The sequence below is a fragment of the Camelus ferus genome, chromosome 16 (assembly GCF_009834535.1).
Source record: "Camelus ferus isolate YT-003-E chromosome 16, BCGSAC_Cfer_1.0, whole genome shotgun sequence".
NCBI classification, from domain to species: domain Eukaryota; kingdom Metazoa; phylum Chordata; class Mammalia; order Artiodactyla; family Camelidae; genus Camelus; species Camelus ferus.
Genome location: NC_045711.1, coordinates 39,062,171 through 39,087,052, shown reverse-complemented (window position 1 = coordinate 39,087,052; position 24,882 = coordinate 39,062,171). Strand labels below are relative to the sequence as shown.

General features: G+C 46.8%; 1 protein-coding gene across 5 annotated transcripts in view; it reads left to right on the top strand.

Annotated features, from left to right (window-relative positions):
- RPH3AL (rabphilin 3A like (without C2 domains)) overlaps positions 1 to 24,882 on the top strand; it is a 142,217-nt gene that overhangs the window by 43,477 nt on the left and 73,858 nt on the right. The window contains exon 1 of one of the 5 annotated variants that reach the window (XM_032457503.1): positions 12,241 to 12,396. The exons of 3 other annotated variants lie outside the window; for them this stretch is intronic. The gene's annotated coding sequence lies outside the window, so the exon portion shown is untranslated. Of the gene's footprint in view, positions 1 to 12,240; positions 12,397 to 18,787; positions 18,811 to 24,882 lie in introns of those variants that run through there. One more of the 5 variants, XM_032457504.1, reaches the window with a different exon arrangement.

The window sequence follows — 24,882 nt, the reverse complement described above, 5'->3', positions numbered from 1 at the left end:
TGCTGGAGAAATTCAGAGGCTCTGAAAGGAAAGGGCTCACGGAAGAGTCAACTGGGGTTGGGGAGGAGTAGGATCCAGCCAGGTGGAGATGGGAGATCGTGATCTGTACTGGCCGGTCCAGAGGTGTGTGTGTGCAAATCTTGGTAGAATCCATTATAGCTGGGACGTGTGAGTCCTGTAGGGTGGGTCTGGACTATATTGTGGAGGATCTCGAATCCCAGGGTACGGACTCCAAACTTAATTCAAGGTGCAGTGGGAGCCATTGAAGGTGCTGGAGTGGGGGAGTGGTTCATGATTGTCCTTAAAGAGACTTACTTATTTGTAGTGGATACCAGGGCTGGAGGGAGGATGACCAGCCCGGGGCCTAGGAAAGAGAGCATAAGAGGCCAAACTCGGGCCAAGGCTGAGGACCAGCAGCCCAGCCACCCGGCCCATCTCCCGCCGTCTCTGGCCGACAGCGTGGAGACATTGGAGAAAGGCAGGTCTGGGGTGGACGAGCCAATTCTAGGTCTCTCTGTGCGGAGGCCTGGAAGGGAGGTTCCTGCCTCTCCCGGCTGGGCCCAGTGGTCTGTTCCTGGTCTCCTGGCTAAGTGTGGAATGTTCTGGGGGATGTGGGTGAGGTCGGCTGCAGGAAGCTCCTCTCTGGGTCAGAGAGCTGATTCCTGCAGGAGGAGGAAGCTTGCAGTTTCCTGTCCTAGAGTTTGGCCCAGGCAGTCTGGCCGAGAGCCCCAGGCCAAGATTTCATTCATCAACCAGGCCTGCCATCATCTGGGTCACAGATTTTTTTTTTGTTTAACTCTCTCATTTCTTCCTTCTAGTGCAGAAAAATTCACCAGGAATTCAGAGACAGCCTTGGTTTAAAAAACAGGGTTGTTTTTGTTTTTTCTTTTCCTTTGAGGGTCTACTATGTGCCAGGCACTGTGTTTGTAACTTTCATTCTGTTGTCAGAGTTCACCCTGAACAAAGCCTGCTGGGGAAGGTATTATTACTTGCATTGTACAAAGGACGGAACAGGGTGTGGGGAAATTTAACCAGTCCCAAATGACACAGTCGATTGACTGCAGAGCCTGGTTCCAAACTCACACACTGGTATTGTTGGTAGGAGTGAGAATGCGGACCAGATACATACCTGAGAGAAATAACTCACCGTCTGCCCTCCCCTGTCTAGTGTGGGGTTGCTCCTTGCAGCGTGGTGGGTGCGTCTGTAAAAGGGGTGCTGAGCACGCAACAGTGTTGCCGTGGGAATTACATGAGTTATGCTCTAGCTAAGGTGCTGTGTAAGTGTTAGCTGCTCTTACTGCTAGTGTGGCGAGAACTGGAGTTTATGCAGTCCTGCCTAGTCACTTAGGGTGGGGGAGAACCATTGTTTTAATTTTGAAATAGTGCATATGACATAGAATGGGAAAATTTGACCTCGGAGACATTTTGCCCTCGGGCTGGCTATGTCTGGTCTGACCTGGATGTCGGGGGATGTGTGTATAGTAAGGAAGGGGATCTGTGTTCGCTTTCCCCTGTCACTAGTCTTACTTAGGTGAAAGCTTGAGAATAAAGGTGCACTTCGCTGTTTTCGCGGGCTCCCAGGAGGCCCCTAAGCTGGTGCCTGAGAGCTGGGTCCTAACTGCCTGTGATGCCAACCAGCTGTCTTTTGAGTTACTGTCCAGCTCTAAGATTCACAGAGGCTTCTTCATTTCTGGCAGTTCTTCCAGGACAACTCTCTACCTGGAATGCTTGCCTAAAGCCTGCCAAGGCCCTACTTTTCCCTTTCAGCGCTTTATCAGACCCTCCTCCACTTGGAAGCCCTCTGGGATTGCCACAGAGAGAAATCTCCAGTCTGCCCTTTGCTCTCACGGTTCTTTGCATAGTCCTGGCATGTATCAGAGCCATTGTCTGATTCATTCAGGATCCATCCCACTCATGTACAGTCTGCGCTGGGTATTCACAGTGAACAAAACAGAGGTGGCCCCTCTCCCTGTGGACTTTACAGAGATTAATAAGTAAGCAAAGAAATAAATGCACACATTCAAATTGTGATACACGCAATGAAGAAAAAGAATTGGGAGCTAGTATTTGTCGACCTTTCCGTCTTCAGCACTAGGCTGTGTCCCCCGTGTGGGCTGTGTAGGGAGGAGAGAGAAGACACTCTGGAATAAAGACATGAACAGGATGCACTGGCCTCCTTTGCCGTCAGGGATGGTGAGATCAAATTGTTAACTGGCACAAAAACATGTTGAAGGTAGGACACATTATACAAATCTAACTTTAATAGTATTTGTAGTATCACAAGACTCTTTCCCATAGATGAAGATTAGAGTAGTATTTTCCTCTGTAGAAGGAAATTAAAAAAAATTTTCCATTGCACTGGTAGCATTTGACTTTCCTTCAAAACAGTTTCAGTTTAAAAACAGTTTAAGTTTACAGAAAAAAAATTGAGTGAAATGTACAGAGTTCCCAGATGCCCCCTTACCTCCCCTAGTTTCCCATTGTTAACATCTTGCACTGATGTGGTACATTTGTTACAAGTGATGAGGCGATAGTGAGACGTTATTAACTGAAGTCTGTAGTTTACATTAGAGGTCACTCTTGGTGGTATATTTTATGGATTCTGATAAATGTATAATGACATGTATCCACCATTACAGTATCATACGGAACAGCAGTTTCACTGCCCTCAAAATCCCGTCCCCCACCTATTCATCCTTCCTTCTCTCTCCCCAAACTTCTGATCTCTTTACTGCTGCCAGAGTTTTGCCTTTTTCAGAATGCCGTATGGTATGTAGCCTTTCAGTTGGCCTCTTTCACTTGCCAATATGCATTTAAGTTTCCTCCATGTCTTTTCATGGTTTGATAGCTCTTTTTTTTTTTTTTTTTTTGATAGCTCATTTTTTATTGCTGAATTTTATTCCATTGTCTGGATATACCAGTTTATTTATCCATTCACCTATTGAGGGACATCTTCATTGCTTCTAGGTTTTGGCAATAATGAATACAACTGGTATAAATGTCAGTGTGCCACTTTGTGTGTGTGTGTGAATGTAGGTTTTCAAGTCTTTGGGTAAATACCAAGGAATGTAATTGCTGGATCATAGGGTAAAAGTATAGTTAGTTTGGTAAGATACGGTCTTCCAAAGTACCCGGACCGTTTTGCAATGAACGAGAGCTCCTGTTGCTCTGCATCCTTGTCAGCATTTGGTGTTGTCAGTGTTCTGGATTTTGGCCATTCTGATAGGTGTGTAGTGGTATCTCATTGTTCTCTTGATTTGCAGTTCCTTAATGACATATGATATTGAGCATCTTTATGCTTATTTGCCATCTGTATGTGTGAGATATCTGTTCAGATCTTCTGTCCATTTTTTAACTAGGTTGTTTTATTTTTGAAAAAAAAAATTGTGTTTTCCCTATTTAGAATCTTATTCATTGTCTCTGACTTGCTTGAAAGGATAAGGAAAGATTGTGTGTGTGTTTGGGGGTGATTGGGAGAGGAATAGGCCCCAAACACACATAGTTCTGTTTGATGTCAAGAAGTTGGGATACCCTTGAGATTAAGAGCTTGAGCCTGGAGTTCAGATCCTAGGCTTTGTCCCTAACTAACTGTGCCTTTGTGTGCATCATTCACTTCTCTGAGCTTGTTTGCTACCTGTAAAATGGAGCTGCTAAAACCTTCTGTGATCAAGGTCAATTCCCGTCTCATAGAACACAATAGTGCCCATGTGTATTTTGCAAAGGAGGAACTTTTGTGTCGTGTTTAGGATAGGATTTATATGTATTTTCCACCTACGTTTCATTGTTGTTATATCCAGCTTGGGTAATAAATATGAATGATTCTTTAAAAAAAAAAAAAACCTGCTGTGAAAAATAGAGGAGATGGGACTGTAAAGCACTTGGCACCGAGCTCGGCAAGCAGTAAGCGCTCAGTAAGTGGTGGTTCTTCTTGTGGATAGTCAGCAGACGTACTTTTCGCTTCTCCCGTGTGACATTTTGTGTTTCCCTTGCATCCTTGTCTTTGAGACCCCAGAACCCACTAGAATCCCATTTGTGCTTACAGTGCAAGGTTGGGGTGCACGTGCATGTGGGGAGCCCTGGCAGTGCCCCCTTCCCCAGCCTCCTCTCACTCCCTTGTCGGGAGCCCCATACTCACTCACTCTCCTCTTCTTGGTCACCCCTTCTTCCCGCCGTGTCCCCTGGACTGCTGTTTCTCCAAGCCTGGCTATGTGTGTAGACACCCCAGCTGCTCCCTCTTCTGACTTCTCTGAGGATGAACCCTAGGCCCGTTTTGTGTGAGGGAGTTCCTGCCGGTGGCAGTGAGGCAAAGTCAGAGAGGCGGGAAAGTCAGAGACGGGAAAGTGCCTGGGCTGATGGGATCCTCCCTGCAGTGGCTCCAGACTGGCCGGCTCCTGGCTCCTTTAGAGATGGGCCTGTGGGTTGGTTTCTGAGTTGGCCTCACCAGCGTGTCCCCTGCTGCCCTCTCGCCAGGGAAGCAGCAGTTCAGTGGGTATGATCACAGTGAGTGGGTGGGTAGCGGGGAGATAGGTTATTATGTACGGACCTCCTTGGTCATTGAGAGAGTGAATGAATTAATACATGTGAAATGCTTATAACAGACCTCATGTTCAGTGTTGAATAAGGATGTTAGCTGGTATCATCTTCATCTGCTCAGATCCTTTCCACCAAGGCACCCCCGCTCCCACTCCCCTCCCCTGCCTCCCACCTCCTGCCTCGCACTGCTTCAGTTCCCTCAGGTGAGCTTGAAGACTTGAAGGGACATTTTGGAAGAGGGCATTCCTTAACCCAAAGGAATGACCTGTTTATTCAGTTTAGTACAGCAGTGTTCATTGATGCTCCCTGCCTGTGCTCTTCTGGGTACCAGGAATTCCAGGCTAATAATATTGATGATGATGATGATGATGTGATGATGGTAATGGTGATGATGATGGTGACGCTGGTGGTGATGATGATAATGATAACATGGTGATGATGATGGTGGTGGTGACGATGATGGTGATAGTGATGATGATGGCGATGATGATGATGATGTGATGATGGTGATGATAACATGATGACAGTGACGATGACAGTGATGGTGATGTGGTGATGGTGACAATGATGGTGATGATGAGGCAATCCTGCACTGAGAGTGCACAGTGTTACTGGTCCTATGCTAGATTGGTTACATGCGCCACTTAAATCAGGGTTTTTTACACTTGCCACTGGGACATTTTCAGCTGAATAACTTTATATTGTGGGAGGCTCTGCTGTGCATTGTATGATATTTAGCAGCTTCTGGGCCTCTACCCACTGAGTTGTAGCCAGTGGCACCCCTGCCCTACAGATGTCTCCAGACATTGCCAGGTGTCTCCTGGGGAACAAAAAATACCCTGATTCAGAACCACTGATCTAATTTGTTCTTCCCAACAAGCCAGGAGACAGCTACTCATTTTACAGGTGAGGCAACCAAGGCTTAGAGAAATGAAGGAAGCGGCCTAAGGCTTAGTCACTGAGCTAGTCATTCACACAGCCAGAATGCAGATCCCAGAGGCCTGACCCAAAGAACAGACTCAGAATGAACCAGTGCCCTTTATTATCTGGCAGAAGAAGAGAATTCATCAGCCTTTGGCAGGGCCACCTGGGGTATGTGACCAGGTTGGGGCCTTTTAGTCAGCCCAGGCATCTGTTGCCAAATTCGTTTGGAGCTAATAAAAATGGTGACTGCTGTCCATTCCCTGACTCAGTCTGAACCCAGGGAGCTGAATGCATTTATGTGGAGACTGTCTCCACAGGCCCCCAGCCTTGGCCGTGGCAGGGAAGCCCCACTGCTTCCTCCTCCCTCGGACAGCCCAGTCACCTGTGGACGCCTGTGGGGAAAAGGAACAGGCGTGGGTGTGTTATTCTGCAAACGGGGCCTCCTGGGAACATTCTCCCACTGAGGCTGGGAATCTGGGTTTACGGTTTGAATGCCCAAAATACTCATTTGTGATTTTACTTTTTTTAAACAATAATTTAGTATGAAAAATTTAAACTTTAAGGCAGGGTTGAAAGCATTTTGCAGTGTACACCTTTATGCCCACCCCTTTGGGTTCTGCTATTAACATTTTACTACACTTCTGTTTCCCTTGCCTGGAACACGGGTCAGCGTCGTTTCTGGCTGGTGGGTCAGTGAGCACGCTATAAATTCTCCACAAGGAGAAGACATTAATAACCTAGACAGTGGTTATGAGACAGAATGGTCTTCATTAACCAGGTTAATGGGGGGAGATAAAGGGTCTTGCATGACCCTACTCACTGTTTAAGCAAAACTAATGAAAACAAGTTACTAAGCAGATTGGAAAGTTGTTGCATTAAATATGTCATCTAGTATTTAACCCACACCATCTTAAAGTAGAGACATAATACACATGAAATTGTTTCCAACAAACAGAAGTCATATAAATTGTCTGACATCAAGAGGGCCACGTTGGTAGAATTCTAGATTACATCCTCTCTTTCCTTGTGTGGATCATCCTTTGTCTCAGAAATAAGCGAAGACTTTGGCAGACATTCTCACCCCTTCCTCCACTAACTCCTGCTCCCTTCAGCCTTGAGTCCATGTCAAGAAGTGGGGGAGCCCCACAGTCACCCCCTGAATCCCCTCTCACCTTTCCCAGGTGGCCCTCAGCTGCTGATCTGGGCAAGGACAGGATGTTCCTCGACTGTGCACCATCCTATGAGGCCACCTCACATCACATATCGCTTAGTAGAAGTGATTCCAAACAATAGACACCTTTAATCAAAGTTGTTTGTTTTTTAATTATGAAAAAATTTTAAAGCTTTTTATTTTGAAATTATTTTAGGCTTCTATAAATGTTGCCCCCAAAATGGTACAGAGAGTTCCTGCAGACCTCTCACCCTGTTTGCCCCGTTAACATCTGATGTAACGATATAACTGCCCCTCATTTTTTCCATATCATTCATGACCTTCACCTTTCCAAAGAGTCCTGGTCAGTTGTTCTGTAGAATTTCCCTCCAGTTTGGATTCATCTGTTATTTTCTCATGATTAGATTGTAGTTACCCATTTCTGGCAAGAATATCATCAAAAGGATGTTGTGTCTTTCTTAGTCCATTGTATCAGGAGGGACATGTTGTCCGTAATACGTCTTATCACTGGTGATGTTAAGTCTTGATCCCTTGGTTAAGGCAGTGCCTGCCAAGCTTCTCCTCTGTAAGTTACTATTTTTTTTTAACTTTGTAATTAATAAATATCTAGAGGAGACAATGTAAATGTCCTGTTTCTCCTCAAACTTTTGCCTACTAATTTTAGTATCCATCCATGGATCTAGCCTGCAACAGTTATTACTGTAATATTTTAATGCTGATTCTTCTGTTTCCTTCATTCCTTCTATACAAGGCATACCTCAAGTATATTGCAGGTTCAGTCCTAGACCACTACAGTAATAAAGCAAATACTGAAATAAAGTGAGTCACAATTTTTTTTTGTTCCCTAGTGCATATAAAAGTTGTGTTTACATGATATTGTAGTCTGTTGAGTGTGCAATAGCATTCTATCTAAAAAAAAGCTATATACCTCAATTAAAAAATACTTTATTGTGAAGAATGGATAAAGATGTGGTATATACACACAGGAATGCTACTCAGCCATAAAAAAGAAGGAAATAATGCCACTTGCAGCAACATGGATGGACCTGGAAGTTGTCATTCTATGTGAAGTAAGTCAGAAAGAGAAAGACAAATACCATATGATATCACTCATTTGTGGAATCTAAAATGAACTTACTTATGAAACAGAAACACACACAGACATAGAAAACAAACTTAAGGTTACCAAAAGGGAAAGCAGGGGAGGGATGAATTAGGACTTTGGGATTAGCAGATACAAAGTGGAGTGCAATAAACTGAGGTCTGCCTATGTTTATTAACTGGTGCCCTTCTGTAGGAGAGAGTTGTCACCCTCCCATGTTTACTTATTCAATTACTTATATCATAGGGGCTCAGATAATTATTTTATCTTATTGGTTATAATCCAGTACTATTTTTTGTTGTTGATGTTCAAATTGTTCCAGCTGGACCCATTGAGAGCTCATTATGGAAGTTGTGAAAGTTTTCAACCATTACAGGAAAAAAATTGACAAACAGTACAAAGAAATCCCTCCACCTAGATTTGGTAATTCTTAGCATTTGACCATGTTTGCTTTCTCTCTCTCTCTCTCTCCCTCCCCTGCCCCTCTCCCACGGTGTTTTCACAAATGCACCATCTGTTGTTTTTTTTTTTTATTGAGGTTAATTTGCAGTTAATCTGTCCCCAGACCATCAGGGGGTGACAGTAAAATGTAAGTGGCCAGCTCTTTGTCCCCTGGAGACTGTGCACCTGGCTGCCCTGTCCAGACCCCCAGTTCATTCTCCACTGTGCCTCATGTTTTCTTTTTTAAACAGCTTTCCTTATTGAGGTATAAAGCATATACCACATAGGTCACCCATGCGAAGTATACAATTCAGTGGTTTTTAGTATATTCGCAGACAGGTGCTGCCATCACTCCAGCCAGTTTTAGAACATTTTCATCTCCACAAAGAGAAACCCCACATCCTTTGGCTCTTACCTGCCCACCCCGCCAATAAGCCCTAGACAATGGCTTGTCTTTCTGTCCCTATAGATTTGCCTGTTCTGGACCTTTCACATAAATGAAGTCATACACTATGTTGTATTTTGTGGCCAGTGTCTTCCAGCATAATATTTTTGAGATTCGTCCATGTTGAGCATGAATCATAACTTTGTTCCTTTTATGGCCAAATAATATTCCATTGTTCAGTTACACCACATTTTGTTTATCCATTCATCAGCTGATGGACATTTGGGTTGTTTCTACCTTTTGGCGATTGTGAATAGTGCTGCTGGGAACATTTGTGTACTTTATTTGAAAACCTGTTTTCAGTTCTTTAGGGTATGTACCTAGAATTAGAATTGCTGGGTCGTATGGTAATTCTATAGTTAACTTTTGGAGAAACTACAAAACTATTTTCCACAGTGGCAGCACCATTGTACGTTCACACCAGCAATGTATGAGGGTTCCGATTTCTCTGCATCCTTGCTAACACATGTTATTTTCCACTTTTTAAACTATAGCCATCCTGGTGAGCGTGGAGTGGTATCTCCTTGTGGTTTTGGGTTGCATTTCCCTGATGGCTAATGATGCTGAGCATCCTTTCATGTGCTTTTAGGCATGTATATATCTCCTTTGGAGAAAAGGCTATTCAAGTTCTTTACCCATTTTTTTAATTGAGTTGTCTTTTTTGGTTGAGTTGTGGGAGTTCTTTACATATTCTGGAAACTAGACCCTTATCAGATATATGATTTGCCAATATTTTTTTTCCATTCTGTGAGTTATCATTTCACCTTCTTTCTTGTCCCCCCTCCCTATTTTATGAATCATTTAGTTATGTGTTTCACTCTACATGGACATTAGAAATGATTACCTGGGGGGAGGATGTAGCGCAAGTGTTAAAGCACGTGCTTAACATGCATGAGGTCCTGGGTTCAATTCCCAGTACCTCCTCTAAAAATAAATAAATAAATAGACCTAATTGCCTCCCTCCTAAAATAAAATATTTTTTTAAATTTTCTGTTTGGGTGCATTAAAGACAATTGAACTGTAAACATACTTGTACAGATCTTTTGTTGCACATGGGAACACGTTTTTGAGAGGTGAAAACATTTCCAAGACCAGGGTAACAGTTTTTTGTTTTGTTTTTTTTTAGCATTCTTACCTCCCAGGACTATGTAGTCACATAGTCACCTTTAGAGACTCACACCCATGAGACTCAGGTGGGCTGTGCTGGCTGTCTGGGCCTGGGTGGCAAGGGACAGGCCATGAGGCCACCTGTTTTGTTCAAGATCTTGGAAGGCAGTACTTATTAATAGACCTTTTTTCTTTCAAATTCCCGAGATAGACCTGAGCCATAAAAATCAGGACAGTAATTTGAATCAGGTTTGTGGCAACAGGGAAGTCAGACATAAGAGGTGAGAGTCAGAAAGCAACAATAATTCTGCTGTTTATGAAATTTAATAAAAGGTATGTAGGGTGAGCATTTGTCTTTTAGTATGTTTCTGTAAATGTACCATAAAAATATTGAAAGAGATACGTATTCAGGAAAACATTTCGGATTAGGGTTAGTCCTTTAATTTTTTTTTAAGTGTTGGTGACATCCACTTTATTTTTTTTTCTTTTGTTGCTTATGCTTTTGGGGTCATATCTAAGAAACCACTGCCAGATCTGAGGTGGTGAAGATTTGCCCCTCTATTAACTTCTTTTTTTTTTTAACAGTTTTTATTGATTTATAATAATTTTACAATGTGTCAAATTCCAGTGTAGTGCACAATTTTTCAGTTATACATGAACATATATATATATATATATATATATATTCATTGTCACATTTTTTTCTCTGTGAGCTACTGTAAGATCTTGTATATATTTCCCTGTGCTACACAGTATAATCTTGTTTATCTATTCTACATTTTGAAATCCCAGTCTATCCCTTCCCACCCCCCGCCCCCTTGAACTTCTAAGAGCTTTATAGTTGTAGATCTTATATTTAGGTCTTTGGTCCATTTAGAGTAAAATTTTTAAGGGGTGTAGCATAAGGGTCCAGCTTCATTCTTTTGCATGTCGTCATTGCACCATTTGTTGAAAACTCTTCTTTCTCCATTGAGTGGTTTTGACACTCTTGCCTAAAAATCAGTTGATCATAGATGCATGGGTTTATTTCTGGACTCTCAACTCTGTTCCAGTGCACGTTTGGAGTGTCATCTGGGCCCAAGAGTGTTGGTCCAGTAGGAGCAGTCAGACACATCCATAAATCACCAGAAACTGGGAAGTGCTGGGAAGAAGTAAAAAGTGAGTGTTTGTAAAGATACTGAGGAGGGAGCAATTGCTTCAGGCTGGGGCAGTGGGTGTGGAGCGGGGAGCAGCAGGAGGGCTGCCTGGAGGAGACATGGGCTTGGACACAGGGGATGATGCCAAGTGTTTCCATTTGGAGAAAATTTGGCTAGGTGATGTAGAGCCAGTGAATGGCCGTGCACTTTCCTGTGAGGATGTTGGGCTTGATTTGAAAGTGTCTGAGCAGAGCCAGGCTTTTGCAGGGCCCCTTTGGTGGCAGGATGGGCTAGGTCTGAGTAGGGGAGCCAGGAGGCAGGGGAACCATTTAGGATCATACTATGACTCAAGTCTGGGTGAGCAGCTGGGTCAGGCCGTGGGAATGGTGGGGAGCAGGGGCTGTCAGAGACCTGTGGCTTTGTGCCAATCTGTCTGTGGGCATACGTGCAGCCACAGCGGCATTTGAGGCCCTGCCGCCCTTCTCCCGGGCCTCGCACCTCTAATCCCAGCTGCTGCCTGCCTGCTCTGGGAAATCCATGCCAGCCTGCCTCCTCGGCAGTACTTCCAGCTCTGGTCTGGCCCCAGTAACCCTAAGCCTTCTCAGAACTCCTGTTCAGCCAATTCCTGCAGGTCTCAGTTTCCGTGAACTCCTGGCACACTCTCGAGTGCTGGGAGCATGGGAGAGGGAGAGGCTTGGAGAATACGCCCTGGCCTCCTGCTTTCATTTGGCCCCACACGCTGCAGCCAGGGCTCTTTGGAGGCAGGGAGGGGGATAGAAAGTGCCAGGGGCCAGCTGTGTGGCCTTGAGCAGGTGGCTGCACCTCTCAAGCCCCTTCTCTGGATGGGGAGGGTGATCGTGCCACCCTCCTTGGGATTGCAGCGAATTTCAGTGGGTCGGCTGCCTTCCCTTCCCAATTGGTAGCTCAGGGCCAGGCTGAGCATGTGCAGATATGTTTTAATTTGTGGGCACCTCCTAGAAGACTCGGAAACCACTGGCAAAATGCTGGTGGTTCTGTTTGGCCTTTTCCCTGCTCATCTTCTCTTATCAAGCCACGTTTTGGAGGTGGTCCCTGCTCTGACTCTCAGGGGCCCCCCACCTCTCCCGAGTCTTGAGCAGTCCCCACCGTGGTCACTTGTGATGGGCACCCCCGCTTCTTTGGGGTCTTAGCCTCCACCAGAGGAACAGGGAGCGGGCAGAGAAGTTGACAGCTGGCACCGGGCAGCACCATACTTAACCTTGGAGCTGGAACAGAGAAACGTCTGTTTGTGTTTCCATGAACGAGAGGGGACAGCTGGCTGCAGATAGCAGCTGGGTCAGTGGGGTGGCCTTGGCTGCTGGCCTTAAGCAAACAGCCCGGCTCTGGGGACATAGGCAGGAGAAGGATGAAGGACCTGGCAGAGCCCAAGTAGGGCCACCTGAGAGCTGGTGTCCTGCGGGGCCGGGCAGAGGCCGCGGCGGGAGGCAGCGGTGCCGGAGCTGCTCCCGGGGACCTGAGCGCACGGAGGACGGCCCCTGTCAGCACACCTGAGGCTTGGGTGAGAAGGGGTGGGCCTTTTTTCCTTCCAGAGGCTTCTCTGCTTCATGAAGAGGGTTCTCTTGGGCTCCTCTGACAAGCAACTCTCAGGTGTGATTTCCTTGGCGAAAACGCCATTTGCCTAGGTCTTTCCACACAAGTTGCATCGATGGGAGCAGGCTTGCATTTGTGCATTACAAGGCAGATAGCATTCGCACCCCTCACCGTGCTCCCCGAGCCAGGTGCCTAGCAGCCCCTGGGAGGACTGGGAGTTTTCTGAGCAGAATCCCCCAGAGCCACGGACTCCTGCTTACCCTGAAGGCTGGATTTTATACTGGTAACCTTTGAGCTGAGTTCTGATTCCATCTCCTGTTCTTTATTTTTTGTGCCACTGACCTCTTTTTTGACAGTCTGACCCTGTGGAGCCTTTCTCAAAATAATGGTTCTCAGTGCACAATCAGGATTACAGAGGAAACCAACTATATTGATGTATCATTATCAGAATTTTTTTTTTAAACAAGCTTTTGATATAGTCACCTATGGGCTTTTTTTTTTTTTTGAGTTGTTAAGTAAATGGCCTTGCAGTAGGTCTAATAAATATTGTAATTTTAAAGTAGTGATGAGCATAAATAATATTTTGAGATATCTCTCTGTATTGTGATATGAAAATATCTGTGATTCTACTAATGACCAAAACACAGGTCCTTTTAATACAACTGTAGTGTGTTGCCTACTTTCATAATGAAGGGAAATAGATCCTTTTAGTTGCAGGTTAATGAAAATAAAGATGTCATTTGTTCCCACCCAAGTTCACAGCTCCCCGGTTAAGAACTCCCAAGACAAGCAGTGACCAAAGGAGATGGTTTTCCTGAATCCTCTTTTTGCATCAACCATAAGAACTCCCTGTATTAGACATAGACCTTAGCACTCCAGGAACCCCAGGGGGCATTTTAGACTCGTTAAAACATCTGTGCATACATATAGGGCCACTGTGTCTGCTGTCCCCAGCCCAAGGCAGGGCTCTGGCTTCTCTTTTTCCCATGTATTATGGGTTGAATTGTGTCCCCCAAGGGGACATGTTGAAGTCCTAATGCCCAGAACCTCAGAATATGCCCTTGTTTGGAAATAGGGGCATTGCAGATGTCATTAGTTAAGATGAGGTCATATTGGAATCTGCTTTGGTCTTAATCCACTATGTCAGGAGACACAGGGAGACAGCATGTGGAGACACCGAGGGAAGAATGCCACATGAAAATGAAGACAGAGATTGGTTGATGCAGTTACCAGCCAAGGGATGTCAAACATTGCCAGCAAACACCAGAAGCTAAGAGCGATTCTGATTCCTCTCTAGACACATTCTTCTCTGGATCCTTCGGAGGAAGCTTGGCCTTGCCAACAGCTTGGTTTTGGACTTCCAGGCTCTGGGACTGTTTTAAGCCTCCCAGCTTGTGGTACTTGGTGACAGCAGCCCTAGGAGGCTAATACCATGCAGTCCGGCGGGGAGCGGAGCACTGCTTTGGGCCTGTGAGGCTCCCCTCCTCACTGTGTGTTCGAGGGCGAGTCCTGCCCGAGGAGTGTGGTTGCCCTGCAGTCAGCTGCCGTCAGCCCTGTGATCATCTTGATCCGGGGCTTCCTCTCGCTCTGTTACAGGCCTTTTAGAAATGACAGAAGTGAGCTGTGCCTCCGGGGACATGCAGGCAGAGCTTGTGGCTGTTAAAATTGGAGGACTGGCACCTGAAGTTAGAGGGGGAGGAAGTGGGATGCTCTGCAGTTCATTTCAGTTGGAAGCTGCAGGTACCATTTCAGCTTGGAAGGGGGAAAATGGTCTCAGTGAAACAAAGAGACGGGCGGTGATTTGGGTTTTTGGGGTGAGGATTTACTTTCCTGGGGAGAAGACCCTGCAGCAATCAGTGGGGCTCCTACCTGTGCACCACGTGAGGACTTCTGGGGGTGCAAGGAGCTGCCCTGGCTTGCTCTGCAGTCAGCTGAGATGTGCCATGTGCCTGGTGCAGAGTCAGTGCTCAGAGCTTGTTTGTTGAATGAATGAATGAGGGCAGTGGAGCTCAAAGTAGTACTTCTTGTCTTTCTGAGGACAGCAGGAGACTCTTAGCCCTGGGACTCAGGGAGGGTGTGCTCTGGAATACATACGCCAGGGGCATCCAGGATTGACTACCTTGCAGGGCACAGACAGGAAAGGCCGCAGGAATGTAAACAGGGGCTGCGGGGTCTTAGAGAGCCCCACCTGAGAGGAGGAATCTGAGAGGGCCAGGAAGATAGGTAGGGCCCTCGTTTGTCTGACTCTTACTAAGTCATCCTTAGGAAATGGTAACAGAAGTGAATTCACCCATAATCCCAAACCCTGCTCTCTAACGCATGAACTCTGCATTCTCTTCGTGGGTACATGACTGTTGTCTTGTGCCATCAGCGTGTCTACCATTTAGTGTACCTCTTGCATCTAGTCTTGCTGTAAGCCCTTTTCCAGGTCATTTGTCATTTTTGATATTGATTGTGACATTATTCCTGGGTGTGCCATTGTTGGCCCTTCAAGAGTTAGAGCTCTTTGGGGGTTTCCCTGCAGCATTAGTTGGTGTAAACCTCTTTGCAGAGGGCGCCCCAGACAGGACAGGCAAGACCTGTTCAGTGGAAGGGCCTGCGTGTGGCTGGGAGGAAGATTAAGAGGTGGGAGTGCGGGGGGGTGTCATACTGTGCAGCCTTAAATTCCAAGCCAGGGGGCTGGGCTTTATTGCATGGGCTACAGTAAGCTCTCATAGGCCAGCAATCATTCTATAAAGGTGAACCTGCATCCCTCATCCTGAGAGCTGCAATCTTCATAGGGGTAATGGAAGTAAATACCTCCTGGGACCCAGAGTGGAATGAAACACTGAGGGGAGACAAGTGGGGTCGATTCTGGGTGAGGATTGGGTGGGGAGGAGTTAGAGAATTCCCAGAGGAGGTGGTACTGGGCCTCTGCAGGTAGACGGGGTGCAGAGAAGGTAGGTCACGGGAGAAGTTCCAGAGACAAAGCTGAGCAGCCAGAATGCGTCCAGGTTCCCAGTGATGAGACCATGGGCTTTGTGGAGGGATGTGGTGGCAGGTGAGACTGGAAGGGCAGTTTGGGTCAGGTCATGCATGGATGGCCTTGAGCGCAGCTTGGGGTTTTTTGCTTTGGCACTGGGGAGCCATTGAAAGTTTTGGAGCAAGGGAATCGCATGGTCTGACCTGTGCTTTAAGGGTGACCTCTCTGGCTGCAAGGGAAGGGGCTGAGGTGAGCCCTAGGAGGTCCAAAGTCCAATTGGGAAGCTTTTGCCAGAGTATGGATCAAGAGAGGGGAAGAATTGAAACCGGGAGTGGGAGGGCTGTCATCCCAGGAAACCGTTCTGGCAGGACGCCTGCTGACAGGGTGAGTCCTAGGGATGTTTGTCAGTCTGTAGCTTCCCAGGGGCTCCTGTCTCATCTCCTGAATGCTCTCTAGCCCTGCCTTGTGCATAATTAGCCCACAGAGAGTTTCCCCTGGGTTTCAGACAGACCTTTGAGGCTTCCTGTCTGAATCTTTCATCCTCTGAGCGCCACGTGACAGGTGGAGGAAATGTTGGTATCTCCGCTCACCTTATCTTGCCGCTATGATCGTGTTTCCCGTATCATAGAAACAGAGCAGATGTCAGGGCCTGTTGCTAAGGGTTCCCTGGAATATTAATACCTGGGTGTAGAGCTGAGGGCTCTCACATGGTGTCTTTGAGGCCTCTGGAAGCACCGGCTGGGAGGCAAGTATTCTTTCATATTCCTCTCTGCCTTTTCTCCCTCCTTTAGACCCTCATCTCCTCCCCCGACACCCCAGCCCAGGCACAGCTAGTTGTCTGGATGGCAAACTCAGCAGCCCCAGTGAATGTGCAGCCGTTCTCCCTGCTCCACCCAGGGCAGACATGACTAAAGGATCACAGCGTTCTTTCCAGAGGCTGAATGCAGGCTCCGGTCCTTTCCCTTGCGGCTCTGCAGGCCGCAGCTTGGATCTGGCACTGGGATGGTGCCCCTTTTCCAGCCCTGCACAGGCCACCTGAGAAGGCTCCAGGCCCTTCCTCTGGCACGTGGGTGGGGAGTAAAGTGGGTTTTTCTTGCTTTTTGTGCTTCTGTTTGTCTCCCTCATGTGGTCTTTTGGCCTTTACACTGCTCAGTTTGAAAATCAAACTCCAAACAACTTCTGGGAAGGGGGCTCAGCAATATACTGAGGTCAGGATTGGGATTTTGTTTACCAGATGCCATTTGTACCAGTTAACTATTGCCATGGTAATGCCACATAATAATCACTCCCTAACTTGATGATTTCCAACATTTCTTTTTTTCCCCTCCATTTAAAAAAAAACTGAAGTAGAGTTGATTTACAACGTTGCGTTAATTTCTGGTGTATGGCATAGTGATTCCGTTATACATTGTTTATCTGTTCTGTCTGTAGTAGTTTATATCTGCTAATCCTGAACTCCCAATTTATCTCCCTCCTTCCCACCCTGGTAACCATAAGCTTGTTTTCTACATCTGTGAGTCTCTTTCTACAACATTTCTTTTCTTTTAAAGTATAGTCAGTTTACAATGTGTCAATTTCTGATGTACAGCATAATGTTTCAGTCATACATATACACACATATATTCATTTTCATGTTCTTTTTCATTATAGGTTACTAGAAGATATTGAACATATTTCCCTGTGCTATACAGAGGAAACTTGTTTATCTATTTTATATATAGTAGTTAATATTTGCAAATCTCAAATTCCCAATTTATCCCTTCCCACCCCTTTTCCCTCTGGTAACCGTAAGTTTGTTTACTATGTCTATGAGTCTGTTTCTGTTTTGTAGATGAGTTCATTAGTATTTTCTTTTTTCTTTTTTTAGATTCCACATATGGGTGATATGATGGTATTTTTCTTTCTCTTACTGGCTTACTTCACTTAGAATGACCATCTCCAGATCCATCCATGTTGTTGCAAATGGCATTATTTTATTCATTTTATGGCTGAGTAGTATTCCATTGTATAAATATACCACAACTTCTTTTTTTTCAAACTTTTTTTTTGAGTTATAGTCATTTTACAATGTTGTGTCAAATTCCAATGTAGAGCACAATTTTTCAGTTATACATGAACGTACATATATTCATTGTCACATTTTTTTCACTGTGAGCTACCACAAGATCTTGTATATATTTCCCTGTGCTACACAGTATAATCTTGTTTATCTATTCTACATATGCCTGTCAGTATCTACAAATTTTGAACTCCCAGTCTATCCCTTCCCACCCTCCTCCACCTTGGCAACCACAAGTTTGTATCTATGTCTATGAGTCTGTTTCTGTTTTGTATTTATGTTCTTTTTTTTTTTTAGATGCCACATATGAGAGCAATCTCATATGGTATTTTTCTTTCTCCTTCTGGCTTACTTCATTTAGAATGACATTCTCCAGGGACATCCATGTTGCTGCAAATGGCGTTATGTTGTCGTTTTATGGCTGAATAGTATTCCATTGTATAAATATACCACAACTTCTTTATCCAGTCATCTGTCGCCAGGCGTTTAGGTTGTTTCCACGTCTTGGTCACTGTAAATAGTGCTGCTGTGAACATCAGGGTGCGTGTACACCACTTCTTCATTGCACCTGAGTCTGTGGGTAGGCTGCTGCTCTTGGCCGGGCCTTGTCTTTCATTCATCATGGTTCATCTGCTCCCGGAAGACCCCTCCACCAACCCTGCACCTGGTGGAAAGATGCACTTTTGTTGACGTGGAATCCTGCACTTGCTGGTGCCTTGTGTTTGCCTTTCCACATGGTGGCCCCTCCTAGACCCTGCGGCTCTCTTCAGCACCTGCCATCCCACCTGCCTTTTTCCCGCCATTCTCCCTGCATCCTCTCTGCTCCTCCCACAAGGTCGGACCCTATGGCTCCAGAAAAGCTCATCCATTCACATCCCACCCTGGGGCGTCAGTCGTGCTCAGTTGTATCAGTGAAAGTGTCCCTGAAATAAAACCAAGGAGGTAAAAATGCCAGGGTCTGAAGGTGGGAGAGGGAACCTCCCCCCGCCAGGAGAAGGTGCGAGTGAGAAGGCGCTGTCCTCGCTTGGCAGTCAGTGTAGGCAGGGCATGGCCCCAGGGAGTGGGTGTAATCCTTCTCAAAGGGCAGTTTGTTTTGCCCTCTGGTATCTTTTTCAGAACCTGGTACATCCCAGAGATAGCTGCAGGCCGGAAGGGTTTTCCACACTTTTTTAAAGTGGTTGTAAGATTTGGAAGGTTGGGTCACACAGCAGCGTTTTCCTGGGTTAGTAGTGATGTGCGCCTCTCTCTGGAGTTTACAGGTATGTTTTCATTTCATCCTCGCCACGGGCCTGTGTGGAAGTGGAGACCCTGCCCCTTTGTGGCAAGAACTTTCGGCTGGCATGGGGTTACCTGACCACCAGGTACCTTAGGCATTAAGTCCACTGCCCCTGTACCAGGGTCAAAGTGCACGAAGTCCATTAAGAGGGCGAAGCCTTCTTTTAAGTAGACTTGAATGTTTGCAGAGAAAAGGTCTTTTTTTTTTTTTTTTTTTAGTGATTAGGACTGTACACATTATTAAAAGCAACTTATTGGAGATTGACAGATAGATTCTTCCATCTCTGAGTTCTGAGTTTGAAAATACAAAATCCACATGAGGCCAACAGGACACAACAGAACTTTTTGTAGCGAATGATTCTAGGATGCGCTTTGGAGAAAGCGGGCACGCGGCCTGCAGGTGACACCTTTGAGCGGCTGTGAACGTTACCTGTAGGGAGAGTCATCTCAAAAGTACATTTCAAAAAAAAATGCACTTCCTTTCCCTTTGGGGGATTTATCCTAAGGAAATAATCAGAGGTGGGCGTAAAGATTTATCTCCCAGGATATCCATTTTAGTGTCAAATATAATAGAACAAAATTGGAAACCATCTCTGTGCCTCCCCCATCAGGAAAATGATAAAAGATATTCAGAATACCAAGTTATAAGTAAGAATGATGTTTTTGAGGACTTTCAATAATGTGAGAAAGTACAGTGTGATCAAGACAACAGAACAAACAGCGTATGTGGTGAGAACTCAATTTTATTTAAAATCTCTGCACAAATACCTAGGGAAACATGGGGAGATCTTACATGAAGGTGGGAAGCGTCTTCATCTGGGGGTGGGCAGTGAGTGCATTTGGGGTGCATAGTCTACAGCACCTGGGAGTGACCACAGGAGGTTGCATTTTGACTATTGCCTGGGGGAGTCTGGCTGTGACTCCAGCATTTGCCTGCAGCAGCAAACACCCAGGGTGATGAGCTTTTGACATTAAGGAGAGAACTGATCTCCCTGTAAGAATGTGTTTGCTTTCATAGTTCTGCCTCGGAAAGTTGCCTGGGGCTCACAAACCTCCACCCTCTAGGACCTCCTGTTCTGTCCCCCGCAGGGTCCCCAGCTCTCATGCTGCAGGGTTTAGAAGTGCAGGGGAGGGTGCAGCCTCTGCTCAGCTTGTCTCGCCCAGCGGGATGCAGGCGGCACCTGGAGGCCCTGTGGGCACACCAGCCCCTCTGCAGGGAGGGGGCTCCGCTGTCAGACGGAGCCCCTGGGCGCTGACTGCCACATGGGGAGTCCTAAGGAACTAACTGCCGGGGGAGTGAACAAGCGAACAAGGGTAGTCAGAGCCCAGCCCTGCTCTGAGCATGCAGGCTTGTCTGAATTCCTGCTTGTCTGGGAAGGGCTCTCTCCTATGAAATCAGTTCCACTGCCGGGTTATTCACTGAACATCTACTTTGTAGCGGGCCCTGTGCCGGGATGGAGGGCAGCCCCCCAGGAGCCCCCAGTCTAGACGGGGAGGATGGAGGGAGAGATGCCAATAGAAGGAAGGTCTTTGTTCCCCAGCAGAACATGGACACGCGCACACACACACACACACACACACACACACACACACACACACCCCTAGCATCTCTGCTGTCACAGAGGAAGGACCTCCAGCCTGGCCCCATGAACTGCTTCTCCCCTGGGTAACAGAGCAAGGCCAGGCCCCCACTCAGCCCTCTGTCTGCTCCCCTCCTGGCGGCGTCAGGCCAGTTCTGTCCTTCCCCTCATGAATGTGTGGGTTCGCTCCCTACTCTTTACTTCCCCTCTCTAAGCTCCCGTTTTGGTCCCTCGTGATTTGACTTTTGTCCTGGGCAGACTGACGTGTGTTAATCCAGGGGTGCGGTCCATGTTCTGCTCACGTGGACCGCTCTTTGGGAGTCTGAAGGACCTGACTCTTACGAGGGCCTGGTCCTGATGCAGCAGGGTCTTGGGAAGGGGCCCTCCCTGCCTTCGTCCTCCTTGATGTCCCCACTGCGGGGGGAGCAGAGCCCAGGAGGTTCGTGCAGGCAGCTGGGGACAGGGGTGGGCTGGTTGGTCCTGGGGCTGTCAGGTGGCTCAGACTGAAGAGGTTTGGGGAACTTACGCTGACTGTGTTGTCAGTTTCCTAAAATGTGTTTCCCGAGCTGCCTCTCCTCTCTCGCCACCTGTCCTGAGATTGCCCCGTATGGACGAGGGACAGCTGTGCCTTCCGAGGTGCCAGCCGTGGCCTGGAGCCGGCCCCATGGTCCCTGGACTGGGCCTAGGTTCTCAATCAGAGCCACCACTGTGGATGTGCTCCGACACAAACTTCTGTTGTTGAAGACCCTGCCAGCCAGTGCCCACAGCCTCAGGCTCTGGGAGGTGGCATCTCTCATCTCCCTGGACCTCTCTGTACCGTTTGGCCCCAAAGCCCCCGGAGCAAGAGGGATGGGGGACACAGGATGCCTCCTCCTCCCTGCCCCAGGGACTAGGCTGGGGTGGGAGCTCAGATCCCCCCTACAGGTTGGAGCAGCGACCAACCTCCTGCCCCAGGACCCTTCTCTGGTCCCCCACCTGCCACCCCTGCCTCCCTCCTGCCTCTCGACAGGTGGGAATCTGTTGGAATTGCCCGGGGCAATCCCTCTAGCCTGTCTGTCTCAGCTCCCCTGGGAACCAAAGGGGAAATAACTGACTTGTTTCTGGTCTTCCAGTAAGTTTGCATAAAAGCCAGACTTTCCCGGTCTCTTCTCTCCTGGTTGAGTCATCCTCACTGCCACAAAACCCTTCCCTTCCTGCTCACAGTGCAGGGTGACCTGATGCAGAGAAGGTAATACTGGTTAAGGGTGAGCAGACCTGCAGGGGTGTCACCTTTTCTCAGTCTCTTAACCTCGCTCTTCTCTCTTTTGCTGAACAGCAAAAATAATGATTAGATTGAGAAAGAGCAGGATGGTAGCCTGTGGGTGGTTTGCAGAATTGTTTGGACTGAAGTTAAAAAACAAAGAAAAGGGAAGAAAAGGAATAGACTTCATATGAGTCAGAGGACAGATAAATGTTAGTTTATGGTTCTCTTGCCAGTGGTCCCCAAACTCTGGCCCCCTCAAACGTGACCCCAAGGGGACAATAGGGGCTCATTCCCTAGAGATTCATTTGGGGGTGATGTGTTTGGGGCCGTGGGGAGTTGCTGCATCTCCCCCTGTGCTTGTCGCTGTCTCCTGGATGTCCCCACCTGTCCCACCATAAAGGTGGTGAAGGTCCGAGCATGGGAGCACAGGATGCCTTCTTTCTTCTGCCTCCTCCCCCTGCTCAGCTCCACTCCTTTTTGATTCAGAAGCTTCTGCAGATGATGGAATTGTTCCCAGCCTGAGGTCCCCTGGCTTGCTTCTCCCCTCTGGGGTCACCGCTGGTGCACCCCTGCTTCTGTGGGGGTGCCTGGCCGAGCAGAGGGGCCACCTCCATACCCGCTACACCGGGTGCCACAGGATGGGCAGGAAGGCTCAGGGTCTTCTAGTCTTGGGAGCAGGGGCTTGAGTCGTGGTGCCCCCCTGCAGGCTGTGGCAGGAGTGGCAACGTCTTCCAGGGACGACAGGTGGCTGCCTGGAAGCCCCAGGTACAGTCTGCCCCCGTTAGAGAGACCCCATCACTTCTGTTTCTTGAAGCTCCCAGAATATTTTTTAAAATGATGATAAGGAAACAGAGCTACTAGTATGTCTTGAATGTTTCCTTGGAATAGAGTAACATTTTCACACCCATGGAGCAGTGTGACTGCTATTCACAAAATACCAGAATTTTTTTTTTAAAAAAGCAGCAAAACAAAACGGAGCACACTGAAGGCTAGAAGTGGAACACCGACTGATTTAAAGCTGTTTGATGACTGTGTCATTTTGGACCCTGCTGTGTCTCCCTGGACTAAATGTGAGCCTCATTTGGGAGGTCATAACTTTCAATGTACAGAAGCCTTTGGTGACAGTGGCACCAGGAGCCCTCCCAGGGCTGGGCCTGGCCATGGGGTCTCCACAGCTGGCTCTTTGGGGCCCCGAGGTACCCAAGTCTCTCTCCTGAGGTGGCTCAGTGTGGGGACTGTGTGCCCGGATCAGCCGAGTGGGATACAGAGACCATTGCGGTGGAGGTGGTAGGCTCAGTCCCTGTGTGAGTCAGTTAACTGTGGTCTGCACGCTGCTCCCTGCTGGTCATTGCAGAAGTGAGTGACATTGGTTTGGAACAACAGTTCTCAAACCACAGGCTCTCTGGGGGTTCCCAGCGCCTTTCAGAGGGTCCACAAGGTCAAAACTATTGTAATAATAATGAAAAAAATAAACACTTGGTCAAGTTCTCCCACAAATATACAGATGAAAAGTTCATTGACATGGTTTAGGATGGCACATTGGAACTAATCTTCAAGAAATGATCATCTATTGAGTTTGGGTGCGTTGTGAAAGAAAAATATCCACAATTATCTGGGAAGGCTATTAAAATACTCCACCCTCTTCCAACTACAGTACCTGTCTGTGAGAGTCTGGGTGTCCTTCATCCACTTTTACAACCCCGCATATCACAGAAGATTGAATGAAATATCAGATGCAAACATCCAGCTGTTTTTTGTTAAGCCAGACATTGTAGATCTTAAAAATGTAAAACAGTGCCATTATTCTAATTGTTTTTGTTTGGAAAATATAGCTTTTTTAACATAATATGTAATCATCTCATGTGGGTTTTTTTTATTTTTAACTGAAGTTAATTTTTTGATGAATTAATAATTTTAACATTTTCCCTCAGTTTTAATTTCCATGGTAAATATCAATGGATAGAGCCCACATCATTTGAAGTTCTTGAGAATTTTCTATAACTGTTTAATGAGATGTAGTTCACATACCATAAAATTCAGACATTTAAAGGGTACAACACAGTGGTTTTAGTGAATTCACCAAGTTGTGCAACCATCACCACCATCTAATTCCAGAACATTTTCATCGTCTGAAAGAGAATCCCCGAACCCATTAACAGTCACTCGGATTCCTCCCTCCCCTCCTCTCCCAGCCCCTGGCAACCACTAACCTGCTTCCTTTTTTTTTTTTTAATTTAAAACAGTTTTTTATTTTGAGGGGGAGGTAATTAGGTTTACTTATTTATGTTTAGAGGAGGTACTGGGGATTGAACCCAGGACTTCATGCATGCTAAGCATGCGCTCTACCACTTGAGCTATACCCTCCCCCCCAGTCTGCTTTCTGCCTCTATGTAGTTGCCTGTTCCGGACAGTTCACATAAACAGAACGGTACAATGTATGGTCTTCAGTGACTGGCTTCTTTCACTTGGCGTATTTTCCAGGGTCTTCCATGTTGTGGTCTCTGTCAGTACTTCATTTCCTCTTATAACTGAATAATACTCCACTGTACATATATGCCACATTTTATCCATTCATCCGCTGATGGACATTTGAATTCTTCCCACTTTTTGGCTACTATGAATAACGCTTCTGTGACTATTCATGTACAAGTTTGTGGCCATATGTTTTCAGTTTTCTTGGGTTTATACCTTGAAGTCATTTCTGGGTCTCAATGGTAACTGTGTAACGTTTGAGGAACTGCCAGGCTCATTTCCAACCTCGGTGGTTTTTAAGAGTGTAAAGGAGTCCTGTGTTTGAAAACCACTGGTCTGGATGGGATTAGACCAGGGGAGTGTGGATAACTCAATACCACCCCTCTTTGCTCTGGGATTGGGAGTCTCTCAAAGCCATCTCTCCTTTCCCCTCCTTCCTCTCCCCTAGCACATATCCCTGGCGGCAAGGAGAAAGCTAGCTGAGCTAGACCACACAAGTTAAACCACCAGGAAGTTCTGGAACAGGGTTGCCTCCTTGCAGGATTCCCAAGGGAGGGGGTCATTTTCATTGTGGTCCCAGGGGACGGAGCGGTACAGCAGGGGTTGTCCTCAGACGGAACAGGGATCACACGCGCTTGGGGCTTGCCCACTGACTTGGAAATGACTCTTCTCTCCTTTCTGATTCTGTCCCTTTGATGTCCTGCCCGTCAAGCCCAATCTTGTCACTTAGGTGCACGGTCCTCAGCTACCCTTCCCAGAATCATGAGTCTTTTGAAAAAGGAGCTTTGAGGGATAGCCTTTTGCTAGAGGAGTGATTCTGATGGTGAGATTGCAGACATCGTCGGGAGTGGGGTGGGGGCGGG